The following is a 20,625-nucleotide window of genomic DNA, read 5'->3' on the forward strand; positions in this document are numbered from 1 at the left end:
AGTAAAATTTGGAAAAGCTTGTAAAGGAAAGCTCAGTAATATTTCCCAAGATTTTATTTAATTTTAAAATCTGAAGTATTTATCCTCATTTACCCCAAAACTAAAAGAAAGTACTTTCCATTTTTTGAAGTTTCTCTACTACAGAAGGCAGATAGAAAAGAAAGAGATCATGTTAACAGAGTTTGATTTTTGTTGAGATTAAAGATTTCAGTGAGCTTTGCACTAACATCTACATTTGAAAAACATGAGGGCATTTTAGGGAATATCTATGTGCAGACCATTGGACGCAGATTTATTTTGTAATACTACCTATGGAAACCAAGATGAAGTACAGCAGAAGGCGGACAATCTTGCAGAGATTATGTAAAGGTGTTGAAAGTCTCTATGTTAATGAATGTTTGTTAAGTCCTCTTTTATTATCTCCTATAAATATCTTCACAAGGAATTGTCTTTACTTATTACTACTACTACTACTACTGTGGGTAAGTTGATGAAAGGTATGTTATACGCAGCAAGTATTGAAAGGGATGAATTCAGGAATAAACGTAGGTTTACAGGGCATGTACTACAGGATTTATAGCACAATTGTCTTTTCAAGAAAGGGTCACTTTGCAATACAATAGTTGTTTCATTTATCTTGTGCTGAATTACAATAGAGAGTGATCTGAAAGTTGATTAAAAATTAAACTGCACTTTATTCAACATAATGGTAAAGCGATGCTGCATAAATTGAACTGACTTTTCCATTTCTCTCATCACAATCTGCTTTATAGCTTCTTTTCACATGCTGATATTCTTAAATGCTGGACATTTTCTGAGAATTTAAATGTTAAGGATTAGAAGAGCTAATTGCTCCCAGGGCTAATGGCCACTATTATATGGGGCATGACTGGAACATTCTTCTGCTTCATTTGGTTCTCTGTTATTCCCTTCCTGTGCAGTCAGGAGGTCACCTGCTATACTCATATGATATAGAAATACAATGAAAGTATTTCTTTCTTCATATATTTCATAGAAATATAGTAATTTCTTGGATGTAACTTTCTCAAAAGTCTAGATGATTTTTTTCTTTCTTACCCTTAGCTTCAGGTTCTTTGATAATCCTATTCATTCTAGGTAAGTAAAGCATTCAGTTGGCATTTTCACCCATGACGCATGTAAAGCTCTAACTCCAGAGGCATCCTGTTCTATTACATCATTCTCGTTTGGAAATGTGATTGCATTATCTTAAATATGGCTTAAGTTTTTTCCTTGTCACATTTTTCCTAAAATTCCCAGTTCCCAGGTGTTTTTTCATATTATCATAAGATCTACTGCCTCTACCATCTTGTTACATAAAGCAGCTTCCTGTCAGTGAGAAATTTCATGTGCCTTTGATTTTTGGATCATTATTTTTTTCATAGTGTCATGGTTTCGGCATGGATGGAGTTAATTTTCCTCTCAGTAGCCAACACATTTTGGATTTCGTGTGTGAAGAATGTTGATAAAACACCCTGATGATATGAGTTGTTGTTAATGAGACCAAGGACACTGTCTGGCTTTCCAAGTCTTGCCAATGTGCAGATGCAGGAAGCTGGGAGAAAGACAGACACAATAATTGACCCAAACTGGCCAAAGAGAGTATTCCATGCCGTAGAAGTCATGCCCAGTATATAAGTAGGGGTTGCCCATGGGGAGGGCATGCATCCATCTTCTTCCACCTCTCTCTTGCTCGCTGGCATCATTCCCTCTACCTTGCTGGCTCCGTTTTCACTCCTTTGCTTGCTGCTTGGTTTCCATTGCCATGATCACTGCTCAGGACGGGTTGTGTCTGTCATTTGGACATCGGTGAGAAATCATGTATTGTTCATTTTGTATATATTAGTATCCTTATATTTTGATATCATTGTAGTTTTCCTTTGCTATTTTAGTAAACTGTCTCCATCTCAACCCATGAGTTTTCCTTTTTTCCCAATTTCTCTCCCCCATCCCACTGGGAAGGGGGAGGGTGAGTGAGAAACTGTGTGGTGACTCAGGCTAAACCACAACACAGTGTGGTATCTCCTTCCAACCTTTAGAATCCTCTTACTAAACATAATGAATATTTCCTCATTTTGAGTTTAATACTTCACATTGTTACTAGTTGTTTATATATTCTCTGGAAAATTAAGCTGCTAATTGATATTGATTTGTGGTTAATATTTATTTCTATATCAAAAGAAAAGACAGTGTTAGGTGCTTTTAATGCTTTCTTGTGAGGCTCCTTATCTCTAGATATTAAGTCATGAAACACAGCACTTTCCAGGTAGCAAAGGAACTACTCAAAATATATTACATTAAAATATCCTAAGGTCCCAGAATATCCATGGTTAGCCCTCTTTCTACTTCCTCTTTCCCAAGGCATTGGATTTCAGGTCAGTATGCAACAGTTTTTAAGGTCAAAAAACTTGTTTTCTTATTAAAGGGAACAAGCTTCAAAGTGGCAATGCCTGCAAATCACACTTCTTCAGCATAGCCTCTGTTAACAAAACCCCTTATGCAGTCAGAAATTTGTAACAGAGTGGGCGAGAAGAGAGAAAGGAAGAATTACATCTGATAGATCCTAGTATCCTCACTTAATACACACAGTGACACAGTTCTGAAAATCATTAGCAACCACAAGTATAGGTAGGCCTAAGTATCAGAAAATAATAAAATTTGGCTTGAGTCTAATTAGAGTCAGTGGGGAAAATGTAGATGACAAAACAATAAGCAAAAAACCCCAAACCCAGGAATGTGGCTCCTTACACATAGTGGAGTCTCTCACATCAATATTATTTCATATGATTCTCCATGATACAGTCATAAATTCACTTTTGAAGTCTCCCTACTTCTCGTGTTCTTTGCACTGAAGCTCATTTTCTGTACATTTTTCTTACTCCCCCATACAGCTTCCCATTGTATGTACAATGAATTGTGTTTTGGATTGACCTGTCTTTGTCTTGCCTCTGGGATTCTCTTGCATGAGTGTTGCAGAGGCTTACAAAATCAAGTTAGACAAGGCGATAAGCTCAAACAGGATTTCTTTGTAACAAACTGATAACAAATTAAAACTTAGCCCTACTTTAAAATAAGTTGCTTTAAGACTCCAATAACATTAAGAATCCACAGGTTCAAAATGTCACTCAGGAATTAATACTACACAACAGACTTAAGACTTCTTAAGTTTTATGGCCAATGATCCAAAATGTGCAATCAGTCATCTAAGAAAACGGGAAGGCTCTCAACCTCAAGGAGATTCCTTAGGCAGTGTCCTAGCCTGAGAGAAGAGTCACCACCTACAGACCCACTGCTCCGAGGAGGACTGGCTCAGGCTCACCCAGGGGGGCTGTGATTCACGGGCTCCATTTATACCCTGGTTGAATCTAATCTGTGGTCATATACGGTCATGTCAGTTCTCATTGGCTGAAGACCCCAGTAGTCCAGTAGTCACCAAGTGGGCTTGGCCAGAAGTTTCTGGGGGCTTTCCAGGTGTGTATGTGGTTCTAGAAGCTTCCTAGATTAGGTGGGCGTACCTGTCACAATGGGCTTATTCTGCATTGTGCTTAAACTTCTCACTCACTTTCACCTGTTCCTTTTACAGCTTAGCAGCCTGTGCTATTTGGAAGGATTTCTCTCATTTACTTGGAGGTATCTACATGGGAATAAGGTAGGGCATAGATAATTATTTATTATTAATTTTTTGTATATTTTCAAAATTTTGTATGTGGGATGTGGCTCTCGCATCCATCTGCCTAATGGTGCCATTTTCTTGCCAAAGGCTTCGTGTAAGGTAATATTTCATTGTTTTATCCTCTTGTTTAGGATCACGATATTCATAGAGTCTTTGGCGTTTTTTATGGTGACTGTGCAAAATTTGTGCTGTTCATTTCTTAACCCTTCCACTTTTTTCCTCCTTTTGAACAGTGAAGTTTTGATTTATTTTCCTACATCCCTTTTTCCCCCTTGATTTTTTCTGTATAGCAGTTCAGCTCTTATTTTCTCCTTTTAAGATCAAACTGAAAATCCAGCTTTCTTAGTGATCATTCTGTATGTCCCTATAACTGCTTTGGACTTAATTCCAAATAGTGAGGAGTGTCTTTTGAAGCCATCAGCCTCCTCATTAACGTTTCTGTATTATGTGACATGGGCAAGGCCACACAGTCACTGAGCATCTGCCCCCATCAAACTCTGTTATTACTGGGTAAGAGTCACCTTGTTGTACGTTTGGTCTCACAGGGGAACTTGGATTTAGACCTGTGTGTACAACAGTGTCCAGGCACTGAAGAACACATAAGCAACTGTGGCCACAGGAGGGACAGTGATATACAATAAAGGAGGTGTTTACATCAGGGAGCTGGTATTGGGCCCAAATGCTGAGGTCTGCCCAACAGGAGACTGGGGAACAGTAAAGAATGAAACAGGGCAAGAAGGAAAAGGAGAACAGAAAAAAAAATGTTAAAAGAGTCAGGAAACATATGAGAGTAACTATCTGATATTTAAGTCTCCAGGTCAGGAGAATGAGTTTTCCTAAAATAGATTTCAGGTTGGAGCTTGCCAGTTCTGTTTATCTAATACTGACAGTTAACTAGTCTGGAACAATGGTAAAGAAACTAAACTTAAAGGAATTTACTTTTAAGCTTCTCAAATCACATTAACCTTACCAAATTAATAAGCATATGTTCTCATTTGAAAGCTTCCTAAATAGTTTTCTGCCTAGATTAACTTAAACTACAGTGCTATAGAATGGAATTTGCAAAGAGATCTGTGAATAGAAATAAACAGGGGAAGGCAATGTATACTGCATGGAGTGCTGCCATCTTTTGGTTATAACAAATTAGGATTGTTACAAGAGAGCTCTGAATATGTTCAAGCAAGATGAATATAGTCAGAAAGCATAATATGTAAGCTAAGCATTATTAAATACAATTACCATTATTACTAAAATGACTAAATTGTGTATTAAAGACTCACTCTGAAATGTAAGATTGGTACTTAAAATAACATGTCATTTTATTTCGCCTCTCATTCTATTTATTTTGTTAAACCTTTTGCTCTTTCAAAGATCTGGATAAGCAGAGCAATGAAGAATTTCTTCTCATCTTGTTGCAGAGGAAGTTAAAAGATCATTTAAAGCACACAGGAAATTACACTAGTTAATCATCTCCGCAAGACCCTCTATTAAAACCAGTAGACTGAAAGATAATATCGTAGTATTCATATCATAAGTAGGCTTAATTTTACTTAGGCAATAATTTGCAATTGTTTTCAGGATTTTAAAAACAAGAATCTCTCCTTAAAATATGACATATATTTTGTTGTTATGTTTTAGAGATACTATACATTTCCATAGTCCCACAGCAGAACAGTAAACAGCAATTTCCAGTTATTTTTATGGTAAACAATAGTGAGTGCATTTGTTAATAGTAATTAATAAAGAAATAACCATCCTTTTCAGGGAGATTTCCAGCAATTTGATTTTACCTTTTTCTTTCCATATAAGGATGCAAAATATTTTTCTTTTTGTACATAATTCATTTTAATTAATAGTATACCAGGTTTTGTTCTCATCAGAGATATGTCTGTGGCAGTGGCTATCATATAGTTACTTTTCCTTAATAATTTCCACAGATGAAATACTGTATGCATAGAGAATTTGTTCAGCTTTAGTAGAGCTTAGAAGTGGATGGAGTTGCTTCAGTTTGACAGAAGTGAGCCACTGGCCCTTGAGCAGAGTATTCTTATTTTGATTTCTCTTTCAAATCTTTAATGTTTCTTTACAGTTAAGTTTATTTAAGCTTCTGGATTCATGGCTAAAAGTGAAAGCTTGAAAATGTGACTTGAAAGGCAGGAAAAACAATAGCCAAATAAGAATTAAAATCAGATTATTTCCTCTGAAGACTTTTGAATATTCAAGGTTGTAAATTTAATATTTTAATTAATCTGGAAATGTATATATTTGTCCTCAGATTTCTTTGCTTTTTCACTGCAGACTGACAGCTACCATGGAGAAAAAGAAAAACTACAACCTTCTGTAGTGGCTTTTTGTGTTGTTTTCTGTGCAAAGAAAGTGTTTACCGTGCCTAATACTGATATTTCTCACTTATTCAAAGTGAACATCTTCCTGGCTCAGGCTGTTCCTTCTATGCACTTTACAAGTTTCCCACTAATTTAGATTTCTTTTTCTCATATGAGTGTGTTTTCTTGGTGCAAAGACACTGGTATTCACTTTTGCACATGGTGAAGTTTTGTCATTTTCTGGTTCTGCTGATGCAGTGATATGTTTTCTGTCAAAGGCAGTTTACAGGCACATTACCCTGCTTGACAGGAACAGTGAGCTACAAGGATTTCCTGAGGAGAAACCTCCAGATGCAGTCTGTGAGATTTCTCATCTCCCAACTACATTAATTACATTATCTCCCTGAAACAACATTCTAAATGGAATCATTCACTGAAAGTCTTACACACAGTCCAGCTGCCTGGACTTCTCTAATGTTTCTGTGATCTATAAATAATTGACAGAAAGCCAACTGGGCGACTGCATGCCCATTTTCTGCTCTCTCACTATCTGCCAGTCATGGGTAAGGAAAGATTTGAAACCTGGCAGCTGTGAGGAGATAGAAGTTTATAAATATCAAGTCTTCAAAATATCTCAGATCTGACTTTAATAAAAAATAAAATTGGCTTTAAAAAACTGGATTTTAAAATAGATTTTAAAAATATTTTGGCTCTCTTATTTTTTTGAAGTTCACTCAGGTCGTATTTTGATAAGCTTTATTATAACAAAGAGGACAAGAATTTTAATTTGGAAGTTAAAAAAAATATTGATTTTTACATAGTCACAAATCTCTGGAAGCTGGAGCTTTCATATAAAAAGATAAGAAAAACCATGAGAGTTGGAATAAAATCGTAAGAATTAACAACACTGACACAGAAAGGTTCTTAACTTGAAAAGACAGAGCAGTCTATTAGAACAGAACAATACAATTCCTTCCATGGCCAAAAAGAACATATATATTGCTGCCCTCACTAGTTAAGTAACATGAATGAAATTTGATATATACAAACCCTGAAGCTATACCTAACATGACTGGTTATTTTGTTTTATATGTGTTTTCTTTGCACATTAATGCTACGGGGGAAAAAATTAATTATGTCATCAGTAATAATATAAGTCAAAAGACTAAGCGGCTAAACTCAGATGTGGTGCAATTTAGTTTGTACTTACTTACACCCGTTACAGATTTTGCTCATTATTTGTATTTTCATATTGTGGCAAGTGGCAAAAACATGTTTTGACCTTGTGATCAAAGGCAAAAACACTCACAATTTCCCCTGGAAGACCAATGGGACAGGCAGCTCTCTGAGTTATATATTCAATAGTTACATCCTACAAACTTTGATTATAATAACGGTAATTTTGACTGAAGATTATAGTATTGGACCAATCATAGACCTAATTTAGTTCCAAATTGATACAACTCCATGGAAAACAATTGATTTTGTCTGTTTACACCCGAACTGATTTTGGATCAGTTCCTTTGAGAGACTGTATTTCCCTTCAGCTATTAGAATCTTGTCTCCCAAAGGCAGAGACATTATCATATTATTTGCACAAAGGAACAACATCAAATGCTGCATACATAAGAATAGAAAATTAAGTTTTTTAAGAGCTGCATGCTTCTTTCTTTAAGGACTTTGAGGAAGAAAGCATGCAAGTGTGACCTTATATTCCAATATCTATGGGATGCTCCATGGAATGGAGAGTCCCAGATTGCAGTTTGCACATCTTTGCTCTGCTTACTGTAGTCAACTAACATCTCTCCAGGAATCCTCATTTAAAACAGTTCGAAAGGAAAACCTGCAATGATAATAGTACTTCAACATGTTCTTAAAATTGATTCAGGAAAAAAAAAAGTCTTGGTCACCCTTTTGAAAAAAACACAATATTTGCTGTTACCATCATGTCATGGTAGGCATTTTTCTGCATCTTGAAATTGTGTTGTGATTTTTTTTCCCTCTTCTTCATTGTCTTGTTGCAGGTATTGTTTTCCTGTTTCCTGTGAAGCCAAAATAATCAAATGCACAAAAGAGTGATGGTTAATGAGAATAAGAGTGAGAATGCAGCAATGAGAGGAGTAACAAAAGGTGAATTTGAGTTCAGAGAAAACACAAGTACCACTTTGTAGTATTCCTGAGGATAGAAGTGAAGAACAAGACACATTCAGAGGCTTGATATGATTAACTCACTAACAAATATCACCTTTTAGTGCCTCAGTACTTTTGCAAGATAGTCTCAGAATCAGCAGTTTTGTTGCTTGAATTGATGATCAATTTCCATATATACAGCAGCATTATTAATACTTTGGATTTTCTCATGGGAAAGCCTCACAATCCATTTAAAGTTAAGATTTTAATTTCTTAAATTATTGAGACTTGCAGTGAGACACAAACTGTTGTGAATATGCCCCCCAAATACTCTTTGATGGAACTTAATACTCTGTGGTGTATCCCCTTTAGAATATTAAGATCAGATTTGTATGCTTTCTCTCTCCTGAAAGCAAGAGCTTCCACTTAGAGGTAGCATGCATGTTCATCAGATATTCAAAGAATGAAGGCCTGAAATTCCTTGTCAAATATTTTAAAAGGATATTTTAAAATGCTTTATTAGGGTTTAAAAAGGGGACAGTTTCTCAAGGGGAAGAGGAAAAAAGAATCTCAATAGTATAAATATGTATAGCTTTCATAATATACTTTAAGCATTGTTGCATTTCATAGTATAAAAAACCATCTTAAAGACTATTTATATACTCTTTCAAACAATTCTTCCCTCTTATTTTCTAAAATGTGACGATATATGGGTGTCAACCATCCCATGGCTGGAAACACAGACCCACGATTTGCTGTGGACTGATCCAGACTGCACTGGAAAAGAGTGAAGCTCTGGAACACCTGCAATACACTTATGACATCATCATATGGGGCAACAGAGCAGTAGAAGTTTTTGAGAAAGGGGAGAAAATTATCTATATCCTTCTGAAAGCCAGTTTTGCCATTAAATGAAGCAAAGTCAAAGGGCCTGCACAAGAGACCCAGTTTTTAGGAATAAAATATGCAAAATGAACAATGCACAATTTCTCACCACTCAATGACAGATACAGCCCATCCTGAGCAGCAATCATGAACAAAACCAAAAGCGATCCCAGAATGATCCTGAGTAGTGCGAAGAAGAGCGAGAGAGCACTGCCCACCAGCCAATCTCCCCTTCTGTGCTGTGCATGACATTTATGATATGGAATATTTTCCTTGGCCAGTTTGAGTCAACTGGCCTGGTTATACCCCTCCTAGCTTCTTGCATCTGCACATTAATGAAACCTGAGAAGCTGAAAAAAAAATCTTTGGTGTCTTTAGCAATAACTAGCAACATCAATGTATTACCAACATTCCATACGTACCAAATCCCATACTAAATCCAAAATACAACAGCTAGAAAGAAGAAAATTATCTCCATCCCAGCTGAAACCAGGACAATGGAAATGTAATTCTTCTTAAGATACAAGTCTCAAGATCTGTGTACAGAGCTGGTCTTACATCTAGGGAAAATTATATATTCTTAAAAGAAATAACAAGGTATTTTGCTCCCTCTTAAACACTTGGTTTTTAGAGTATGTCTATATTCACTATAGGCAGAGTTCAACACACTAAATGCAGGCTTTTCTATTTAAAAGCATCCTAAAGTAGATATCTAAAAAAAAAAACCCAGAAGGATCAGTTGTGATCATCTGTCCATACATAAGTCTAAAATTTGTATTTTGGATAAGAGGGATAATAATGATACCACAGAATTCTTATCTATACAGGTACCATAGACATAGAATCACTTCCATCAGTTTTAAAGCAGTTGCAAAGATTTTGACTGGGAAAGATATTTTATTTCCATCAATTATTGTGAATGGCTAAACGAAACATGCTTTCAGTCCAAAATCCACATAAGTAACACCTATTCAAAACCACAAGATTATAAGCAGTATTAAGCCATTTCATTAACAGGTTCACCCTTAAACATATGATTTTTATCATAAAATCTCTCAAACAACAAGTTTTCAAAATGGACTGTTGAGCAGCTGTCAAAATGTCACCGGTTCTACATATAGTACTGTCTTTAAAGAATGTAAAGGTTGGGCTTGGGGAGTAAATAAAGATTCTCTACTAGGATTGACAAACTAAGGCCAGTATTTATGTCATATGAGATGAATTGTGGCATTGTTCCTTTCTCTGTCAGCGTTTATGGATCTCTTCTTTCTTCTGTTGTCTCTGTTTCAGTTAAAATTCTCAAGGTCTATAATCAATTTCTAAGAGGAGCATTTTCTGTTCTTTTTGATACGTGCTGTGTATTTAGGCCAACTAGAACATGATGCACAGTGATCTCACATACAGAAAGAAAAAGCAATCATAAAAATTTCCACAGAAACTATACAAGTCTAGTATACATGTCAAATATAAAATCTCTTCCCTCTTACTGTTTCATTCTTCATTTCATCATCTTGCTTAAATATCTAAAGCTGGACAACCAAGTCTATGAAGTCCAAAGTAGCAGAGATGCTGGATGAAATTTTGATATCTAATGAAAAGACTGATCTAAAAAGAACACTTTGACACTGAAAATAGGTGTAAGATCCACTTCTTGCACCATGTCCCAAAATTATGTTTCTAAAACATTTGTTCAACATATTTCCATCTCAAATGGTCCTCAAAACTCACTAAGGAACTGGTTAGACTGGAAAGTTCTCTGGAGAGTGTGATTCTGCTTTTGCACTTGCCTAAAATTGTTCTAGTGTGGGCATTTCAAAAAGTCAAAGCTCAAAGCAGCATAGAATGCTAGCAAAGTACTTAGAGGCTGCAAGCCAATGGAAACATTCAAGGGACATCTACCATATAGTGGCTAAGATCTATACTACTATAGTAGTTAAGCTTTTGGTTATTATACCAAAAAAAAAAGGAAACAAAAAGGAGGAAAAAATGGACAGTCCTTGTATTAGCAGGCATTACCAATGGAGTTAAGAAGGGCTCTGTGCTGTTCAGATGATTCATAAATTACTCAGGAAGTGGCAGAGACAACAAAGGTTCGATGACGACATAATAAACAAACAAACAAACAAATGCCTTCTAGTGAGGACAGTGTCTGACAATGGCAACTGTTTCATAACCTATTGCTTTTTGTGAATGTTTTTTCCCTATGAAATCTGAAATATAAGTTTATTTCAAGTTAACCCTCATGAGTTACATGAGGCTCAATTCTTTCCTTCAAGACTTTGAAGTCTTAATAAACCTAAATACTATTGTCTCCACTATCGCAGTATTAAACTCTGTACTGAATATTATTAAAAAATCATATTGAACCTGAGTCCAAGGTCTAACCTGTAGGACAACAGACATGTAATTTCTCATTTTGCTAAGAATGACCATTTATCCTTATTACTTTTGCTCTGTCAACAAACTCATAATAATTATTCCTTTCATCTCATGTTATCAAACACAATTAATGTCTACATGGGGTATTTTCACTTTTATATTCTCTCTCTTCTCTCTCCAATTTCTAAATTAACTTGAATAATTTCATTTACCTCACTCAGTCTCTTTGTACCTTTTGTTTATATTTTCTAGCCTAAGATATTAATATCTCCCATTTTGAGAACATAAACTAAAACCTTCATTTGTATAGGAGCAACAGCAGTGGGCTACATAGGTCATAAAATCACAGAATCATAGATCATAGAATGGTATGGGTTGGAAGGGACCTTAAGGATCATACCTGCCACGAGCAGGGACATCTTCAACTAGAGCAAGTTGCTCAAATCCCCATTCCACCTGGCCTTGAACACTTCCAGGGATGGGGCATTCACAGTTTCTCTGGGCAACCTGTTCCAGAGACTCATCACCCTCACAGTAAAGGATTTCTTCATTGTGTCTAATTTAAACATACCTTATTTGAGTTTAAAACCATTACCCTTTATCTTATCACTACATGCCCTTGTCAGAAGTCCCTCTCCAGCTTTTTCGTAGGCTCCCTTTAGGTACTGGAAGGCTGCAATAAGGAGCCTTCTCTTCTCCAGGCTGAACAGCCCCAACTCTCTCAGCCTGTCTTCATAGGAGAGGTGCTCCAGCCCTCTTATAATCTTTGTAGTCCTCATCTGGACCCTCTCCAACAGGTCCATGTCCTTCTTTTGTTGGGGGCTCCAGAGCTGGATGCAGTACTCCAGGTGGGGTCTCATGAGAGTGGAGTAGAGGGGGAAAATCACGCAGTTGGCTTTCTGGGCTGCAAGCGCACGTTGCCGGCTCATGTTGAGCTTCTTATCAACCAACACCCCCAAATCCTTCTCCTCAAGACTGCTTACAATCCGTTGTTCACCCAGTTTGTATTTGTGCTTGTGACTGGCCTGACCCACGTGAAGGACCTTGCACTTGGCCTTGTTGAACTTCTTGAGGTTTGCACAGGCCCACCTCTCCAGCCTGTCAAGGTCCCTCTGGATGGCACCGAGAGATTTGGACCCCCAGGATGCTATGGATCCATGGCAAATCTATCCTGAATGCTTGCTTAATTTCCACCTTTTCTTCTCACTCTGTCCTATTGCTACTATTATTCACCTTTTTTATAATAAAACTAAATCTAGTTGCACAGCATTTGACTTCGTTTGTGTCTTAATCTCGCTTGAGGTGGTCAAACCTTCAGTGAGAGGTTGGTCTAGCTGCCCCTAGCCTCCTAGACTTGTCCGAGGTCACCTAGAACGCAAAGGACCCTTCCCCTCATCCAAAATCAGATCATAACAATGGCATTAGTTTTCCATCTGGACTATGCAGGAAGTGGTTTAGGCACAACGAATCACCAACAGTGGCACTGATTATGATTTCAATAAGTTGTGTCACCAGTGCTTACTATCTGCCCAGCCTGTCAAAGAGCTACATAACATGCCCATAGCTGTGGGGCTAGCCAGTTTTTGGTCTTTCAAGATAATCCCAAAGTAGAGCCTATGTTGTTCATGCTTTGTGCTGCATTACATAAAGCCAAATATGATGAATTAAGTCTATGGAAATGATCTGATTGTAGACTTTCTGTTACCATGTTAGTACTCAAACTTAAAATACCAGTACCTGCATATTCTAAAATGTAGGCCATGTATATACATTAGCTTATGTTAAATTGACATATGAAGTAAAAATCTTACCATGCTGTATTTCTCTCTTTTGAAAGAGAAAATAAATAAAAGTGATTTATTTAAGTCCTTAACTAAACAGAGGTTAACAAATTTTAGACATCTTAGAGATAGTCTTACAAATACTTTTTTCTCTTTAGATTTTGAAATTATGTTTCATGTCTTCTGAATCTCTCCCTCTCTGTTTCTCTTTTTTCTCCTTTTATCTGTTTATTCATAATTTAGATCCAGTAAAATACAGATCCAGAAAATATATACATTTCTATCTCTATATTTTTCTCCTGCAGTTCATCATCACTGACTTATTATATAGATCAGTGCATTTTCTTCCAGTGCCTTCTTTTCCTTTGTTTCTGACTTTGAATGTTGTGAATGGCTATGCAATTTCCTTTGCTATATTAAAACTAGCCATTTTTTCCCTCTTAGTGCAGCACAACCAAACAAAGGACAGTACAAGGACATAGAAACCATCATGAAATGCCTTTTATTTCCCAGCTCTTTTCATCTGCTCAACAAATAACAGAAACCATGGTTAATCATTGCATACCTCTGGTTCCCTGGACACTCATGGAGCTCTCCATATGGTCTCTTCAAAATGGAGGCACTTGCATATATCAGATCTAAATTATGCAAAAAAAAAATGATCATATAGTGGAACAAAGTAATAATAGAAGATACCTGCTCAACAAAAACAGAAACCTTGCTAATAATCACTCTACATTTCCAACTCCCAGGGTAGGAGAACATTGTACTAAAAACATAAGTCTCCATTCTGACATTAATTTCGTAATCTTTAAAACATATTCACTCTTGAGCTTTAAATATTGTTCCTTCATGCAGAAACACAATAGCACAATGAATAATTATTTTGTTTTCTTCATTCCGCTCTTCTTTTTTTTTCACCTTGCTTTTGATACGACCAAGCTCCTGTAAGTCCTCGTCTTTTTCTTTACCATTTATTTTGCTTTCCATTCTTATTATTATTTTCTTCATCCTTTACTATTTTATCACTTGTTTTTAATTAGCATCCCCTAAGATAAGCGAGGTTTCTAAGCAAATACAGAATATTATTATTTTCTACAAAGAAGAGTTTAAAATAATTTTATTGGGGTACTACAGGCTTCACATTGAACAGCCTCTGGAGAAGGTTACAGACAGATGTCACCAGTGAGCAAAAGTATTTTTTATTAAACTTTTTTTGCTTCAGCAAGTTTTGAGATGGTACATTAGTATTATGAACAAGGGTTACTATTAAGCAAAGAAGGCAGGCCAGAGCAAATAAATTAGTCCATTCCTAGCTGGCAGTAGTAGGCCAGACTCTTAGCTGGCATAAACTAGCATCAGTAAAGTGATGTCAGATCATTCACTATGCAAATACATACCTGGGTACCAGCTATTATTATCAAGGGCAACTAAGAGATGCAATAGCTGCAATAGCTGCCACAGATTAGCCGATTCAGGTGAAAAGAAATGATTCAAAAAAAGTTAAATTCAAAAGGAAAAAAGAAAAGGAATATTCAGGCTGAAAATTTAGAAATCAAGAAATGCCAAAACTAAGTTTCCTTGTTAATTCTGCCGACAAGTGTTGTGAGTCTAAGCCTAAGCCTTAGCTTGATTAGCATTATTGCCTAGCTCAGGTGGAGGACACTTAGCAGTCTGAAAAGGTATGCAAGAAAATTATATGTGCCTTAATTTGAAAAGTAGGATAGATGGTATTTTACATCCGGCAGGCAGTAAATAAGGAACTTAATAATAAGCTTCTGTTATGTTGTTTGGGTTCAGGTTTTGATGGCTGCAGCTTGTAACTGGCATGTAAGTCACATATTAGCACATTTAACAAAGTTCAGCAAATCAAATAAAAATTACTAGAAAGAAAGCTTGGAAGAGTGAGCTAATTAAAAACTTTAGTGAGCTATGCAATTGATGTGAAGGGGAGGTGATTAAAAAAAATCCACACACAATCTAAGAGACTAATATTTGTTTGGACCATGGCAAGAGATCATTTAGGTAATGAGTATTTAGTCTTGCTGGATCATCCCTCTTCTCCACTAAACAGTCTTTTCTGTGACAGCTATACTGTAGTGTTTCTCCAAGGCAAAAGGACTTCATTTTCCTATAGAAGTAGCGGACAACAAGTGCTGTTATGCATAGTCTTAAATTAGGTAACCGCATACTATTTTTCCATGGGCCCTGAGCCTTATTCAGCACATAAAATGGGCAGTTACCTGGACATAAAACGGGGTTGCACAGTGGGAAGAAGAAATAGCAGTACAGACAACCTTGTGCCAAACCCAGCAGATCAGCTGGTGCTTTGAGATTTAAGTGTCCAGAACAAGCAAGGAAAATAATAGCAGTCATGCAACCACAAACTTGCAGCTCAATACCTGCTTTAGACCAACAAAGTGAATGCCAGGGCTGGCTGCTGAGATGATTCCTTCTGATACACTTTGAAGTTGTTATATATGAGTGGATTAGGCCAAATTTATACTAAATGACATAGGGTAAATTCCCTGTGTTTCATTCCTGTGGCTTTGCAGGGAGGTGCCAGTCACCTGCTGAGTGGTAATAATAGTTTATACTGCTCTACCCACTTGCAAGAACTGGGACGGAAGTTTCTGAAACATCTCTTAATTTTTTTTTTTATGCTGCTTTAATAGAAACTATATATACTAAATGCTGTATACATTTTTGCAATATCCATAGAGTTGCTTTTGTTCTTAAAACTTTGTGTTTAAAAGGTAGACCTATGTTTTATTAAGTAAGTTGATTTTTCACTTGAAGCTCTGTATCATAGTATGAATATTTCTGCAACCAAAGAGTTTCTTATTAATGGAGGATATCAGCTATCACCCTTAGGGTTATCTACTATTAAATATATAGTAAATCTGAGCCCTTATCTAAGCTAGCACTCTTATTCAGGACAGACCCAAGTAAATATATTTTTTTTCTTAAATAGCTTTTAATATTAATTTGTTCCCAGTACTGATAGATAAAAATTTGCTGAATTGTATGCACAAATGCATTTGTCTATGTGCTGATGTGGATTGATGGTCACCAGGGAGCTAGAATCGGTTCTAAGACCTGCTCTCACAATATCCCCTCTTCCAATAGGGAATGGAAACCAGACCTGTCCTTCTTCTGCTTTGAGACATCCTGCAGTTCATTCTCTTACTGGAAAACTGTACAGCCTTGCAATGCAGATTTGTTCCACTGGAATATACTTTCACCAGCTGCACCCATATAATGTGTCCCCTGTTTAATGTGTCCAAATTATTTTGGACATGTTTAATTTTAAGCTTAATTGTCACAGTCACTAAGCACAGGTAAGACAATTTGGATAAGACTTAAACACAGCGACTCTAAACACACAAGGGACTTAAATGGTATTTTATTTTCCAGTGTTGGATTTGTTTCTTCAGCATTCACATTAAGATTTGAATTACATTTCCTATGCTTGGTCCAGTGCACTTCTTCCTCCCAGGGAAATTTGGGCTACCTCAGTTAGACAAAAATCAATATTTTTATCAACATTGAAGTAACTTTGTCACATTGTTCCAGTCCTAAGAGTGAGATATAAATAAAAAACCTGCCTACTAGGACTGCTGATTTTACCAGCTATGCTATTACTAGAGTCTGCTAAAGGCAATTGTTTCTCTAGGACAAGAGATTATCATTTAGCTTAGCCAGAAGCTAGTCCTTTGCCTTAGAAAATATCTCATTCAACTGTATCCATTGTTTTGTAAGTTTTTTCCCTTCCATTTCCCTTATGCACAACTATCACAGTTTGATCAGTGAGAAGAGCAACTGTATTCCCATGAGGGCGCCAGATGTTTCTCTGCATGAAAATCGTCTCAGGCGGTCACTGATTTCCTAGTTACTCTGTGCATTTTGTTTCAAAGTTCTGAACTGGACATGGCAATACTCAATAATCAGCAGGGAGTGGAATTAATTAGAAATATGCTGATGTATACTAACTTGGACTGCAAATTTCTGCAAAATGACCGAGCATGCATTTTAAACCACAAATTTATTTTGAAGGTGTTTTAATGCAGATAATTTTTGATATTTTGTTAATAGCACAAGGAAGAGAAATCTAAAGTTCTCAGATACAATTTTTAAGAAAGGCTATGTGTAGGTGAGGAGAAAACACAAAGAACAAATTCAAGGTGAAAAAACTCAGGCATATGGAGCCATATGGAGGATGGCCTACATAAGAACAAAAGAAAATTGCAAAACAATTAGTTGTGAAGCTCTGGGAAAACAGCATGGGTACAAATTTGTGAATGTTTCTTGTCTCAATCTCTATTTGAAATAAATTTATCCATTTTTCGCTTTCTCTTCTTACTCGCTTTAGTAGTGCAGCATAGTAGAAAGAAATAAATCTTCCTACTCTTTTTCTATTTTGAATAGAAATTAATCAAATCACCTGGTTGTTCTACATAATACATTTTGTTGTGACTATTTCCACCAACACATGCGGATTTGGTGCACTGTGTGATTACTGTTTCTGCAAATCTCCTAAGACATCTAATAATTTCTTTTCTTAAATATAGTGAGAAAAGGTAAGATTCAGTTAGACTCCTAAGAAAAGTATGTGAACTTACGCACATTTGGTGCAATGCTTCAATATTATATGTACACATTTATATACATATAGTGAGCTGCTTTGCTGGAAAAGGGACCAGAAACTTCTTGTCCTGTTAAATTGAAGTCAAAGGAGGTTTTGGTTGAGCTGATTTTGAGAAATTTGAATTTGTCAAAAGTTGCCTATGAGCTATCAAAATATTGTAGTGAAATTATTGCATGTCCTAAGAAGACTTTGATTTTTCATATTGTCTTGACAAACCCAATATTAATTGGAAAAAAAAAAGGAGAATCTATACAGATTTGCATTAAAACAATGAAATCTGTTTTAATTCACGATCTTTGAAATTTCCATTGTGAGTTTGACAAGCTCTAAATCTAACCATGACAAAAGCCAGGATAAAGAAAGTGGAATACTGACAAGAAGGGTACAAGTTCAATCTCCAGGTATATTGGAAATGGACCATGTGGTCTCAAAAATCTGCAGAACTGTGCGGTACTGCCTCAGTCAGTCCCCTGCTAACATAGGCAGCTGTGTCATTTAGTGCCTCTCGCGGACTAGGTGATCATTTCTGCTTGTAGTATTATCTACCTATAAACCTAAGTAACTATGTCTACAAACATATTAAAAGGTTTAAATAATATTTGAAAATGTTTTGAGATCCACAGATTACAGATACTAAGGAAGTCCAGAACATTCAGGAGTTGTAATAGTGTTGTATTTATCAGTGTTTTTCCCTTGTACTTTGATCTTCACAGTCACTTTCCATTTCAAAGCAATAAAATACTGAACAATTCCCTCAGATGTGGTTTCTGCATGAGAATTCTCATTTCTTTCTGATACACCCTGCATGACAGCACTCGGATAACAAATGAGAATATGGCTGAATTACAAAGAGTCAGAATTGTACAAATGCAACTAAAAATACAATATCTTATTTCCCTATTTGCTCTGGATAAAGTCACAGTTAAGCAAACAGTTTGCATTTGTCCTTACCTAAAATATGATTTGGATGTAAAGCTAAAAGTATGCTTAATTGCTTGGCTAATCAAGACCTTACGAACATACCACCATAAAAGACAGTGAAGCTATATGACAGCATGCTTATGTTTCCCTTTGTATTTATTAGCCATCATATGCACTCACAGTTTAATGCAGACACCGTTGGTTTTTGTTCTTAGAAGATGACTGCGAGGAATTGACTAAAAGACCAAATGCCACTCACAGTTATTACCTGTGTTGGTCCATTAATTTAAATGGACCCACTTACCTAAGTAAAGTGAGAAGCATTTGGCCCATAAACTGCTTATCCTCAGGACTATAACTCCCCAATTTTCCAGGAGTGGCTCTGCTAACCCACAGAAAAAGGAGAGTTGTATTCCGATCTAATATTCACATACTATGTAATATATTTCTATATGCTCATTTATAACTGCATAGATAGCAAAAATGAAGATGCATGTTGTCATAACACAGGCAATGTTGGAATGCTTCTCCAGCCCGCTCCAATGTCTATATTAAAATGCAGAGGAGAAAATGTCATAAGTACACTTCTTGAAATAGAACAGCACATCAGTAACAGTATTTAAAGAGACTCTGTTCCAGAAATGAAATGTTCATTTTGTTTACACTGAACCCGAGGTGGGTTTTTTTTTTCACAGGAGGGAGGGAGAGAGAAGAGGGAATGTTGCCAAGTGAGAGGAAATGAGAATGGTTGCAAAGAAACATTTAGTCAGTAAAACACCATGCTTTCTCATAATGTCATGCATCTCACTCACAATAATTCTTTCTTATTAACTGCTTGGGAACAATTTATTTTCCTCTCAGGCTATGAAGGCTAGTGCAAGTATAGCAGACTCTGGTTGGAGCTGATAAGCCATCCTATAGAAGCAACACTGCTGGCATGATGAGATTTGTTAAGGGGACAATATCCCATTGGCTCAGACAAACCATGCTGTATATCAAACCTATCAACAATAATATCTGCAAAAGAATGCTTTTATGTAGCTGCTAACTGCCACAGAAAGCTCTCTGGTGTTCCTTTGAAAACGTGATTTTATTTTATTTTTTTTTTATTTTGTATTTTTTATTATTTTTGTGTTGACATATGCAATAGTTGAAGGCTCACCTAGTCTCACTTATATTTTACAGTGTTTTAAAACTCAGGTTCTAAAAACACTAAGCAGAAAACTATGCACTAAATTAAAGATAAAATCATCTGTCATTCCTGTAAAAGAAAAATCTGCCTTTTCTTTCATTTTTTTCTTTCATTGATTTTTTTCCAACATAAACAAAATAAAAACAACACATCTGCATTGTTAAATTATTGCTGTATCACTGTTTAGAATCTTTTAACTGAACTGTATGATCTTAAAAGACCATAAATAATGCAAAAAAAAAATCTAATCTCATGATTAAAACTATCTCCATTATCATCATCACTGTTTTTCAAATACAATTTTTTTCTTTTCAAGTTATTCTGTTTACTGTTTATAAAACGGTTTCAAATTCATACATTCAAACACTGAGGGACAAATCCTGCTTAGATTTTTTTATTTAAAAAAAAAATACTCAATTGTTTCTAATGAAAATTTGTGTTGGTCAAGGTCAGCAGGGTTTGATTTATTTTGGGAAAACTACTATCAAAGACAATAGAAGTTTGATGATAGGAAGTAAATGTGCATCTCAAAGAGTTACAAAAAAAAAGGTGGAAGATATTTAAAGCTACAGGCTGAGGCTTACTTTTATGTACTTAATATTCACATTCTGGCAGGAAGAATGAGGATCTCATAAAATTTCCGGGAGAGTATTTCCTGTCAAATCTGTTGGTAA

At 36.0% G+C, this 20,625-nt stretch overlaps 1 long non-coding RNA gene across 3 annotated transcripts in view; it reads left to right on the top strand.

Moving 5' to 3' along the window:
- The first annotated feature begins 3,494 nt into the window (after positions 1 to 3,494).
- LOC147601611 (uncharacterized) overlaps positions 3,495 to 20,625 on the top strand; it is a 49,224-nt gene continuing 32,093 nt past the window's right edge. For all 3 annotated transcript variants that reach the window (XR_015257771.1, XR_015257769.1, XR_015257770.1), the window contains exon 1: positions 3,495 to 3,667. This is a non-coding gene — a long non-coding RNA (uncharacterized LOC147601611). The remainder of the gene's footprint in view (positions 3,668 to 20,625) is intronic.

The sequence above is a fragment of the Chlamydotis macqueenii genome, chromosome 2 (assembly GCF_036417535.1).
Source record: "Chlamydotis macqueenii isolate bChlMac1 chromosome 2, bChlMac1.mat, whole genome shotgun sequence".
In the NCBI taxonomy this organism is placed as follows: domain Eukaryota; kingdom Metazoa; phylum Chordata; class Aves; order Otidiformes; family Otididae; genus Chlamydotis; species Chlamydotis macqueenii.